The 13,926-nt window shown below is 34.2% G+C and overlaps 1 protein-coding gene across 1 annotated transcript in view; it reads right to left on the bottom strand.

Annotated features, from left to right (window-relative positions):
* MMP16 (matrix metallopeptidase 16) overlaps positions 1-13,926 on the bottom strand; it is a 166,647-nt gene that overhangs the window by 25,045 nt on the left and 127,676 nt on the right. The gene's annotated exons all lie outside the window — the stretch shown is intronic.

Genomic DNA, 13,926 nt, shown 5'->3' with positions numbered 1-13,926 from the left:
TTAGTGGACTTAGTGATTTGTGGAGTGTGCTTGAATTATTTTATTTGGAGAGCAAGACCAATAAAATTATATTTTGCAGATTTGATATTGAGTTGTATGTCAGACTGTATTTCATACTTCATATTGCTGACTTGCAGTATAATAGTTAGAATATTCTCATCTATTATTTTCTCAAATTCTTTAGCAAACCAATAATTTTCCCCACTATACTATTAAAATTTTAACAATAATGCAATTATGGCAAAACTGAAATGTTTGTTTCATTCAGCATATCCCCATGAACTGGTTTTTAAATCTGTTTATATGCATACATAGATGTATATGGGTCATTGCCTTTAATGCTAAAATATTCCATTCTGAAGCATAATTGTGAATATAACATGCCATGTTCTCTGTTATGCTAATGGAATCTCAGATACTTCTTATTTTCCTCACCTATTTTCAGCATATGTGCCTGTCCTTGCAATAACCATGCACAATGGGGTATAGCTCATCAGTAAGGATCCTACAGGCTTCCACAAAACTATAATTTTGAAAATTTATAATTTTAGCATGTTTATGGCCTTATTTAAACAGACAAAGACTGGCATATGGTTCATCAACAGATATAATTTCAGGAAATCAGCAAATATCTGGAAATGTCAGAGGTCAGAATTGAAAGTTTGCACCACTTATAACACTGTGGAAGGTAGGTGTTGGCAGAGGATGACAGAATAATTTGTTTATGTAAATTTAATTTTCCTGGCTGGCTTTCCTACAAACATGCTGGACTCAATGATTTTAGACTGACAGAGGTCAAATTCTGGAACTCAAGAAATCCAGCATGCAGCTGTAAAGCATGCCAAGGACCTTTCTGAATTATCAGATGGTATAGGCTCTGCTTATAGAAAGAATGCCACATTTCAGCACATATATGTAAATGTAATTAATTAGTCTTAGACAAACTTATATTTACCAGCAATTTTATAATCTGTGTTTTAATAAACATGTACATTTACCAAAAGTATGTTTTCACAAGAGTTTAGCTATTATTGAAATTCAAGACAGGCATAGTCCAAGAGAAAGCATATTCACTCTAATAAAGCTCTTTCACACTTTAAGTAAATAGCCTGAAATAGTTTCTCCAGCAAAACACTTCTCAGTGTACTTGTTTATGTTGAATAAACACAGTTTTGTCTCTTTTGAGAAGTGGTGTGTATTGAGGAACCCTTTGCCTTTCCCACTATGTTGGTTAAATATGCTTTTCATTATTTTGTTTCCCCAAAACACATTAACTATAGCAGACAGGTTGAACACATGACTTGTCACATGCAGTGCAATGCAAAGTCTGACAAATGCACACATTGAATCATAGATTTTAGTGTCTTTCTGACTAGCAAATGCCTCTTTGTAAGCATCTGTAGATACCCAATTGCTTCAATAATATGGATCAGTCCTATGCAGCTGAGATCTGGCATAATAATGGATCATTAAATATTATGACTATAGACACATCAAGCAAATTAAAGTTGGGCAATTATTCCCAGTTCAAAAAGCAAAAGTGAAACAAACAAAAATCAACATTTAATTAAGACAGAGCAATATATCTAAAACCCAGAAAATAGGCACTGAGTGAGAAGAGACTGTAAGATGTTTCAAAAACACTATGATGGGTAAAGAGTAACAGTGGAATGAAAAAGCAGTACCAGTCACTAAAACTGAATGTTTTGACATTTTATTTAGAAGATGGGATATTTCTGAGAAAAAAAGACAATAAAGCTTTTTAGAGAAATCAAACTAAACAAAGGTCATACATAAATCATTCTGCACTGTCAGTAAATGCATCAGGTATTTTTTTCCAGTTCATTTAAAGGGACTAAATTATAGTATATTATGTATGATCATAAAAACACTTCTTTATTAACTCAGAGAATCTTAAATGGAAGAGAGTATTAGAGTAAAAAAATCTGGCTCATAATGCATAATTTTCATATTTTTTGGTAGATACAGTCTCCTCCCAATCTTAGAATATACAATTTTACCTTTTTTAGTGATGATTGTGTTAAACTGTTCTTTATATTTCATTCTATGAAAGTTTAAATATTTACTCCTATGAATAATTAATTTCCATTTCAGTATTTATTAGCAACTTAAATATCTTTCAGATTCCTTAAGGAGCACAACTGATGTGCATGAGTATTTAAAAAAATCTCAAGGTATTTTGGTTTATCCATAATAAATAAACTAGAGGAGCTTTTAGTGCAAAATTAATGGACCTTTCTTGTCTAAGCACCTCATTTTCTCTTATGTCTGTGGACCAACAACCATTGTCAACGTTAAAACATTAATTTGCTACAAAATATCTAGAGCTCTGACCTCTGTTTTATACCTAATGAACTCTATCTGCAATTCTGTAATGACATGTGACACTCTGACTCAAGGTCAAATGATACCCAGTAAAAACAGAAAGACTGCCCAATGTGATAGACATTCTAAAAAGACTACAACAAACAGGAAAGAAGGAAAAAATTCAATATCTTTGAACTGGTACATTTTAACTACTTGGAAATGAAGGCAGGTAAAGATTTCAGGCAGAGAGTTAGAGAGGTGCAAAACAAGGCCAAATTGCAACTGTAAATTATATTATTTTGATTATGATTATAAAAATGTAAGTGAACCCCCAGTAATTTTTTTAATATCCTTGAATTGTACATGAAAAATCTCCATGAATTTCTGCCTGACTTGATGTTTAAGTGTATATGTGTAGTGCTGCTAAGAGTATTCCCTTAATAGGATGGAGTGAAATGCAAAATTTAATAGCTACAGTTGATAGGGAGAGAAGTTAACTACTCTAGATTCCACAGGATAACTGTTTGGCCTATTTAATCTGGAAAAAAAAAATAGAAAAAGCCAAATAAGCATAATACTTCTACCCTAAATAAAAGCAATCAAATCAAACACTAAACTTCAATCAATACTGTAGCTTAATGTTATTGACAAAATACATCAAGGTATCACATTGGGTCTTTTGTTCTCCCACAATCATACTCTGATCATGTGCAAAAGCAGGGCTGTGGCAATGGAAGATTAAACACACCCAGCAGCTAAGCCACACAGCAGCAACAGACTGACAGTCAGACAAATGAGTATCCTTCTACTCTTTTTTTTTTTTTTTTTTTTTGAGTTTTTCAGGGGGAAAAAAAAAAAGAAAATAAGCCAGTGGCAAATAAGATACTTAATAATTTTAAATTCTTCTTTTAGAGAAGATATCTGGTTACATACAGAGAAATTTACCAAAGGACAAAGCCTGCAGAAACTACATTTCAAGACTATGATCAAGGAGACAATAAAGTTCCCCTACTGTACACCTTTAAGGGATACTAAGAAAATGAATTTGTGAAATGCAAGGTATAGTTATTTTATCTAAACCAAAATAAGTCTGGAATATCCTTTTCAAAATATTGATCTAATCTCAAAAGGCACTTTTTCACATCTACTTCATCAGGTTGTGAATTTCATCAGGGAATCTCAATATTGGTAGTAAGAGGCCTGTGGCATGTGGAATTAAAGCCTTTGTGCCAACTCATTTGGGGAATTCCACTATTTCTTTAGTAACATCCATTTTCAACATTCTGAATTTGGAATTTATAGCAGTTAAGGCAAAGGACATTACTGCACAAAATAGGAAGGAAAAAAAAAAAAACAATAAAATTTGAGCAACTTTCTGGGAAATAATTTTCATGGAGCAGAAAACAGAAGACACAGTCCAGGGGATTTAAGTACAGAAAAATTATTAGCACAATTCAAATATGAGAAGGATTCTGAAATTATTTTTCTTTTCTGTTTTGCTTTTTTTTTTCTCAATATAGAATTTGCAATGAAACTTATAGACTAGTCCTACTTCCTTTCCTACTTAATTCCATAGGAGAAAACAATTGGCTCTATTGAGACCAGAATCAGACAATAAATAGATGCTACCAATCTAGCTCATTTTAGGAAACAATCAACTAAATGGACTATTTATACACACACAGAATACTTGAGCTCAGCTCATTATGAAGCTGGTTCACATTAAGAACAAACAAAAGCTCCTTTAAAACTACAAAGGACTGTTAGCCATTCATTAACAGATGGATGTACAATGCATCACTTACTTGAATTTATAGAAACAATCCATCTTTCCTAATGTGTTTGGGACAACAGCATGGTTACCCAGTTAGAACAGGGCAGAAATTTTGTCTGGGAGATATGGTGAGAAGTCAGAGCATTTAACACCACTCAGAAAAAACTCAGCATTTCCTATGTTGAGATCCTGAACCTCCCGGTGATAACTTCACTAGAAATGAGACCAAATCATTGGATTCAAAACAAAGATATGCCAAGATATCACCAAATACTTGTTCTATTTCTTCCTTTCTCAAGTAAGCAATTTACTTCCTTGATGCCAATTAATAAGTGCAATTATATAAAATAACAACTATTTACTGTTGGTACCTAACCAGACACTGGAGAACTCCTGTAGGCAAATTAAAACCACTGTTTGTTATGAACTTACTTTTCCTTAACAACATGTTACAGCTAACTAACACCATGAACAAAACAATTTACTACTGTGACTCTGCATAGGAGCAAGTGAAAAACTGGCAAACATATCCCACTGTTGAACATGGGAAGTGCTAAACTGAGATAGGTTTAAAGTATCTATCTTCAGCTAAACTGAGTTTCACAGGTGTAAATACATTTTCAAGTGGAAGTATGTAGCAATTTTATGTAGGAAATCTTTGCAAAGTAGTATGCTAAGCATTTTTTCTCTAGTATCTGTTCTTATCTCCTCTTCTGTATTACTCACACAATTAAGTGATGTCAAGTAATTCATTAAGGGTCCAAAATGGTCTTATGTTAAAACCTGTCATCTTGGCATCTTGTTCTGAGTCCTAACTATTGGCCTGAATAGTCTCTTTGACTAATTTTAGATATGTCAAAACTGCTTTTCATTGCTCATGCTGAAATCTATAGTTATGCTCAAAAAACAAACAAACAAACAAAAAAAAAAAAACACCAAAAAAAACCACAGAAATTAAGAAATTAGACTTCAAAGATCAGGAAAATATGAAAATAAGAAAATAATTTTTTTTTTTTTTTTCAGAAAGGACTCAAAGGGTTATGTCATTTCATATGCACAGTTACTCTCTTCACGAGAGAAACCTCTTGCTCTCCTCCCTCATTTGTAAACTCCTGTACAAATCTTCTTCATGGACCAAAAGGATGTAGCAAGAGGAACTGCAACTGGAGCAAAAATATCTCCTTTACCCTCAGCATCAAATTCTAAAGTATGGTCAGTTAGCCAAAATACTGGCAGTCCTTCTGAAACCTATCCTGAATTTTTGTAGTATTTCCACTTCTAGTGCTGCACAGTGATAGATCCAGGATGCAGAGTTTTCCTTTGTCTTTAATTTCTTCCTTTGTCTCTAATTTTCCCTGTTTTACTCTTTCTCTGGTGTGTACTTTGGTCATTTGTTCAGGGTGCCAGTGCCCAAGCACTGGCAGAGGGAGCAGCAGGGTTGATCCATGCTGGAATACTGCAGGGAATGCCTGAGCCCCTCAGCCAGTCTCCTGCCTCTGTGGTAATACATTTAAGGAATGCCAAAAGCATTGCTCTCCCCTCAGAGGTCTTTTTCATATTCAAAACCGTTTCCTGGTCAGTAGCAGAATTGAGAAATTTTTCATTTTATTTCCCCCATAAAAATACTGAACGTTTGACAATAACCTACACAAGAATTCTGCAGTTCTTCAATACACTTTGAAGAGTATCCATCCATTTTTAAACTAGATTCTGCAAATCACTGCTTTGTGATATATTATTCTTGTTTGAAAGATAACATTCATTGTTCAGCTAATTAAAGTGGAGTTATTTTGTCTAACATCATAAACATAAAAAGAAGATAAAACTATTCCTATCTTTAGAACCATAGAATCATAGGAACATTAAAGTTGGAAAAGATCTCTAAGATCATAAAAGTCCAACCCTTGAATGAATACCACCATGCTTACCAAATCATGCCATTAATGTATCTGTGAAGTTATTTTGGCTGTAGCATGGTGAATTTTCCTAATTATCATGAGTATTACAAGGAAAATATGTAAAAAAGTGCACAATATTGTGCACATAAACAACCTAAACAACATATTCAGCCAAGTACCACATGCAGTTTGGTCACTAACTGTGCATAAAGTATTTTGGACATCTACTTGGTTGACTGTTAGTGTATCCAAACACTTTGTGCGATTTCTTGAATATTGAATATATAAGACATGTAAAGAAAAGCATTTTTTAAAAAGAGACCCTAAGCTTAAAAAAAAATGCTCAAAGGTGAATATTTATCATTTTTTTGATAAACAGTCTTGGTATAATCCAGAGTGAACTGATTGAGAAAGTATCTATTTCAATGAAGGTAGTGAATGTACTTGCAGAGGCATCCACACACATGACTGCAGTTCTTTTTTGGAAAACATCTCCATTGAAATCCTGGCCCTTTCCTGTCACTGCTCATCTGAGTGCAGAAAATAACTTTAGTAACTAACTTACTTTTATCTATGTTGCAAATGTCATATGATTGCTGTTGCCCAGTCTAATTTCGAGCGCAGATGAAAACTGTTTGTACAAAAATATATTCTCTACAGTTCAAATTAACAAATTTATATTATTGCATGTAGAAAAAAAATAATTCCAAAATAAACATCTCTTAAAACTGCTCTTAGTATTTTTTACAGCTGTTTTCATTAGTAAATTATTCTTTGATTATAGCTCTTATTTTAATTTCTTCAGTCTTATTCAATTTCTTTAAGAATTTCTTCATTATCAAATTGCATGTGAACTTTTCATCAATTTTTTTATGCATATCCATCTATCCCCTCTAATTTTCCTGTGCAGACAGTACCAATGGCATTTAAGCATTTTTTTTCTTTGTATACATTAACCTTTCAAAAATATCCTGAAGTAATCAAAAGCTGTAAGCATTTACAAAACACCTTCAGCTCAAGGAATATGTGTTCTGCAGAATCCATACAAAACCTGCTACAGAGTTTTTGGCTAACACCAGTGGGGTACATTAGATCTCACATTTTACATAAAACTCAGCAAATTTAGAGATTTCAGGGGTTGATCTGGGCCTTCTCTGGATGGTTACCATGTACTCTATCTCCACCATATACTTTCAAAGAGCATTTGGCCCCTCCTGGTAAATCTTGCAAATGAGAACTTGTCCACTGTATCTCTTCAGATTACAAGTATGGCAGTAATAGACCTTGCACTATGATGCAGCTGGAGATGATATTGCTTTTTCTGATCTGTCCCACAATATATATATAAATGGTGACAACTCAGGTAATCAATGTTTTATCTTCACCAACTGAACATACAACATTTTTTTAATAATACCAAAAATAAATAAATAAATAAAACCAGTCTCTATTTGGATGGGTTTCTGTAATTCCTAACTGAATCAAGCTTTTTAATTCATTCTGATTTTGTCCAAATAACAAAACTGAGACATTATAAAATGTTCCCATTGCCACATGGTTATGATCCAATATGAAGAAACAAATAGATAGACATAAAAAAAGCAAAATAAAGTCTAGGCTTGCAGCCAGGAATCTCTGGAACATTCTCTGGAACAGTAGGTATCAGCACGTGCACGTGCAGTACTCCACAAAACCTTTCATCCACACAATGAACATTAGGACTTTACAGAGCAGTGAAGTGTTTATTCCCTCAGCAGTAATTAAACTTTGAGACTACAGAACCATCTGTAAATTTTCTTGAATCCAGTTCTGTTGCCCTTCCCCACAGGAGTTAACATAAAAGCAAAGAGTTCCATGAATTCATGGAGCAGTGGTGTGTTCTGCACCATGGAAAGATAAGAAAATTAGGCATTTTTTATGCCCAAAAAACATACCAATTTTCTTGGTCAGAATTGAAAAACTGCTAGTACTGAGAAAAAAAGTGATCTGTTGAATTATTCTATATTTAAATTGAATTATTCTACATTTAAACTGTAAATATTCTAACAAAGATGGATCAAATGTAGAAAAAAATCACAATTGTATTAATACATGTATCTATGTCATATGATACAAACAAGGGATCCTTGATACATCATCTTTAGAATCAGGAGGTATATAGAAAAGAATGAAAAGGGGTAAAGAAGGTTTAATATGTAGTTGCCTTACTATATGAGGTGAAGATATATGCTTTGTAGTAGCTATCCTTTTCTCTTTATAAACAACAGTGGAAAACACCAAACTGGAATGTAGATTGGCTCTCTCAGAGGCCTGCATTTATACAGGTTATGTCAACATGTGATCATAGTTCTTTGAAATATCATGGGACATGCGATGAACATAATGTTCAAACGAGTCAAATCTCCTTTTGCATTGACCAACATCTACTTCTCACTATTTCTCTTCCAATAACATATTCCACTTTTGATGCACTCTTTGGGAAACCAGATAACCCATTATTTTCTATGACACTTTGCTAGCTTAAATCTGACAAACAAATGAGCCTTTAATCTATTTGCAAGCTCAGTATCACTAATTGTACAGCTCTCTTCATCACCCAAACGATCTTTGATATTATATGCCACACTCTTCCATCCTTTTGCAACCTCTTTTACCATTTCATTAAAAAAATCAATAACTGTGGACTTCTTTTTTCTCTTTAATGAAATAAAAAGATTTCAAAACATGGGCAATTTTCTGGGAATAGAGATAATACAAGCATAACAGCATTTTCAAGATTCTTTTCCCAGCTGCACAGTATTTCCCATCACAAAACTATATTGCCTTACCAACAGTAGCAAAGAAACAGAAATTTCCTTCCTGGAGAAGACCAAGTGTACCACCTAGGATCCTACAGAAAAATTAAGGATTTTTTTCCAGAGTTATTAATAGTTTATTTTTGCTATCCATCCTGGCCTATGAAAAGAGAATAAAGAATAGTGGGGTTTGTGTATATATATTTCTTCTGCAACTTCACATATAAATCTGTGAAAATGGTTCAGAACAGACTTAACTTTCTCCAAGCAAAACAGACTAAACACTGCAATGAAATCAGAATAATTTGGGGTTTTTTTCCTACTTGTCCACCCTTATCACTCTATCACTTGCAATGTGATGCTTCACTGTCTGCTGGAGGTGAGCAGATGATTTTAAAAACCATGACATATCTGTCTGAGTCATCAGGCTCTCTGTAATGACTCAAGCACTCTGTGGAAAACAAAAAGGTCACAGAAGAGCAAACTCAACTATCTTTCTTATTTTTTATTCCCAAAAGATATGGGGTATCAAATAAGCACAGAATGGAGGCCTTGATGAACTAAAGTTACAGATAATCCAAGAGAGGGTGTGACTTTTCACCAAAAATTTCTAGAGGCAGGCAGCAAAAACACTGAAAGAAGTCAAATGGAGAAATTATGAATAAGCCAAAACCATAAATACTTATTTCTAGTTTCATTAATCCAGGTAGATATTCCTGGCAAAGCATGAAGACTAGGAAACTCCAAATAGAGTAGAGAAGGATTCACCTGGTAAAAAAATAACATGCATCTACATGAGCAAGTTTGTGACTTGTGAACTGTGGCATATCTATGAGACCACTTAGCATAATTTTGAGTTAAAGGAAGCTTCTATGTCTGTTTTCAATGTGGAAATAAAATAGAAGTCATTATCATTCACTCTTGTTGGCCAAAAGCTTTTGAAGATAAGGCAGTGACAAATGATGTCTACCAGGATTATCCAAAATCAACCATCAGAAATCTATCATTGATATTGTAGGAATAAAGAAATTAGTACTACAAACATATTTTCTAAATGTAATGAAGGATTTAATTTCCTTTAAGCAGTGACCTTTTTACTAGAAAGAATTGTAGTATGTTATTATTTTTTATATGATTTATCACTATATCACCTGTATTTTCATATTTCTGTCACATTCATAAATTCATATGCAGATATATTTCTTCCATATGCAAAAGAATGTCCCAGCCTATGGCAGGGAAGTTGGAATGGATGATCTTTAAAGCTCCCTTCCAACCCAAACTGTTCTAATTCTGTGATTCTCTAACTAATAATAGGAAAACATTTACAAGGAAGTAAGAAGAAAAAAAAATAAAACATTTAACAAATAAATGAAATGTGCAGTAAATGGAACAGTGACACTACAGTTGTAAAGCAAGAGGGATGTGTCAGCATAAACTGATGGAAATCACTATGTACACATCATACACACATACAGAAATACAACACATGAAATGAGCTGTGTCATTAACTCTCATATTGACATTTATTATGTCTATGAAGACTTAAAAAAAATCATATCCCTCCCTTGAATCTTCATAATTCATGAAACCAGATTTCACAGTTTTGCACATATATGCAGTTCAGTGTGATCCTATGTGGAGATGCAGTATGTGTTCATGCTACCACTTATCCTGTCTCTGCCTTCTCCACACTGCTCATTGCATGAAATCCCTGAGAAAAACAGAAGAATTTGGAGTGCACTGATGAGTCACGCCAGAACTACAGATGGAAGCAAGAAAGAGGGAGTAATCAAAATATTTCCTCTTGATTGGAGTAGTTTAGGACAGCTCATACATAAACAAGATACTGAAGCTGTTCTAAGCAGGATGAGGTTCTCAAGATGATATCTCACTCTTTAATATAATATTTGTAGGGGAAATGGAAGAAGAACCACACTACTCATTTCAGGGTCATACCACCTCTGTCTATATATGCATACCTACAACAAGTAGGCACTCAAGGTGAGGCTGCCCAGTGCAAAGCAGAGCAGGACAATCCCTTCCCTTGCCCAGCTGGAGATGCTGTCCCTGGTGCACTCCAGGACATGGCTGGCCCTCCTGGTTGCCTCCTCCTGCCTGGCTAATCCTGGTTGGCACTGCTGGCTCAGATTCAGCATTCCATCAACCAGGACCCCCAAGACTCTTTCCATGGTGCTGTCTCCAACATCTTGCTCCTGAATCTGTATGTACATCCTGGTTTGCTCTGTCCCAGGTGCACAATCCAGCCCTTTCCCTTGCTGGACTTCACATGGTTGGTGATTGCCCAGCCCTCTGATTTGTTGAGGTCTCTGCAGGGCTTCTCAATGGAGTAATCAGCTCCTCCCAACACAGTGTCATTAGCAATCTTAGCATCCTTTCAAGTTCTGTCCATGTTTGTGAAAGTGTAGAAGAGAACTGGCTTGAAGTCATCTGAACCCCACTAGTGACCAGACACCAGTCTGATGTAACCCCATTTACCACAGTGTCTTTTTATTGTCCTCCACATTCCTGGGTAGCACTCAGTTCATCAAGTTCTGGCCTGCCATCCTACTATCTATCACTGGCAATTGCTTATCACTGGTTGTGTTCTTTTCCCCTCCCAATCCATTTTAAAGCTGTGTCAATGAGCCCTGGAAGCTTCTGTGCTAAGGTCCTTTCTCTCCTTTGAGAAATGTCCTGTAGGTGAGTGTATGAGGGTTATTTTGCATTCAAGCCACTGCAAGTTAAGAGGCTAATATGTACTCTTTGTTCTCATTTTAATGCTTGTGTTCTCTGATATGGTGCTGACAACAAAAAGAAAAAAATCTGGGTACCAGATCTAACTCTGAATGGTATGTGGCAAAGAGAAGTAACTGTTCTCCCTAGAGGGCATGGTAGGATTAAAAAAATGACTGTAGAAGATCCCACAGTAATTAGTGGGTGAGCAGTGATAATTTCTAGAGTGTCCCAGCTTTGAGGTTGACAGCAATGGCCAAGGAGCAAAACAGGCCCTTAAGACTGAAACACCCAGAAAACAGCAGCCAACAATAACATCTGTCATGACAACTATGAAAATGATAGATACTTGATTGTCTTTGCTCACTGCCTCATCACTCAGATACAGGGATTAGATTTTGTAGAACAGTGCACCTATTTTGTCTGTGCAGCTATTTTGTCATTTATGATTCTTTGAAACTAGAAAGTGAAGGAATTTCTGATAGTGAATATGTAATATTGTAAGCCACATGTGATTACAGATAAGCTGGGAATGTACAATTTAAAGCAGTAGATGACTGTAGGTGTTACAAAGGGCTGGCCAGACATCACTCCAACACAAAATCAAAGGCTCCATAGTAATAAGATTGAGGAGAAATGCTGGTTCAGTCTTATGGAGAATGGGAAAGGACTGAACTCTGCCATTATTAAATATAACCTTTGACCAAATACAGCCTATTATCCTTGGTAAAGATATTTTCATTAGACAGATATGCCAAATCGTGAATTAAAATGGTCTCTGTGTAATTTTGATTTATTGACTGGAAATGTAGCACAATAAAATTTGATTTTGTATAGAAAAACAGTTTTTTATTTCATACACTTGGTCTTACAAGCCTATCTGTTGTTGCTTTTTTGATTTCCCCTAATATGTATTATTCATAATACAGTCCCTCATTATACCAAAGGTAATTAAAACCAAGTGAAATCATCAGTGTGGTATAATCAGTGGTGTTTTTCACGTTATTTTCAATTGGGCCAAGTTTTCACTCAACAGGCAAGGAAGGCAACACTTAAAAAATATTCAAGCTATAGCTTATAAAAGATAAGAAAATGCAGAATTTATGTAAATATATATTATAAATTTTTGGCATTTTTTTCAATTGCCAAGAGTGTGAATAGTGTTTGAAAAAATAAACCTACATGTGTTTTACATTATTTAAAATCTCATCTGTTTAGCAGGCTAATTCAGAGGAACAAATGAGATTAGTTTATTTGCATTTAAATCCCTGCCAAACTTTTACATTGTGGACCTTCAACCCCTTGAAAGAGACCAAAAAAAAAAATCAAAGAAATTAAAAATATACAAATTCTGCTAAAATATAAAGCTTTGGCTGTAAAGGAAGATTAAGAAAGTATAAGGAAATAATACCACTGCTTGAAAAAGCTTACATCATACACTATTCAAATTGTTTTCCAAAACGTTTACCTAAATTAGTTGAAAGGCCACAATTTTATACAAGAAATTTTAATTAAGCCTTGTGCTTGAAGTGTTTCTGCAATTACTCCCTTTGGTTCCATTAGGATGTAGCCTCAATTAAAATGTATTGTTAATATTACAATATAACACTTGCTGGTGGCACAAAATTGAAGATATGCCTCCATGTAATTTTAGATTATTCTTTGCTGTAAGTTTTTGCAATTATTTTTTGTCAATAATGCTTTTTTCTATTCTCTTGCCAATGAAATATTTTTAATCAATACACGCAAACTCTGAGCCTCTGAAAACAGGCAACTTCTACAAAATTAAATAGCTTTTGCACACTAGAATTCAGTTAAAACTTTCCATTATTCTTTTTTACTGTATTAAAATAACAAGTCAAAAATTAATAGGGTCACAGGATTCTCTGACTTTGGGAAACAAATAACTGTGAGGGGAAGAATCCCCAGGATTACATCTTTTAATTGACATCATTAGTCCTTTCTCAATTGATAATGTCCATTGAGGGCATTTACTTTCCCCGCTGAGATTCTCTGTCTATTGAACAAGAAATAAATTTACCAGATTAGATGTATTTTCACATGCATTTGTTTATCTTAATTTTTAATGTCGTTCTTTTTTTTTAATAGTGTTATGCAGAACCAAAATTGTTCAGTATTCCTTACATTTGGTAGTATCTAAAACTTATGGTTGAAAGCAGAGTTTTTAATGACCAAGTAGATTTTAGAACAAACTCTTGTCATATGGGAAGGAAAAAAACGAACAGATATTTTCAACAACTAATAATAATAGCACTTCTAATTGCACAAGTAACACCATATAAATCCACTATTGTTTGTCAAAGGATTTTTTTTTGGAGAGAGAAAATGTAACAATTCTATTTTTTATATTCAACTTGCAAGTACTTTCCTAAGA

Source organism: Oenanthe melanoleuca, chromosome 2, assembly GCF_029582105.1.
Source record: "Oenanthe melanoleuca isolate GR-GAL-2019-014 chromosome 2, OMel1.0, whole genome shotgun sequence".
NCBI lineage: Eukaryota > Metazoa > Chordata > Aves > Passeriformes > Muscicapidae > Oenanthe > Oenanthe melanoleuca.
Note: the sequence above shows the minus strand (reverse complement) of the source record. Positions and strands in the feature narration are given on the sequence as shown.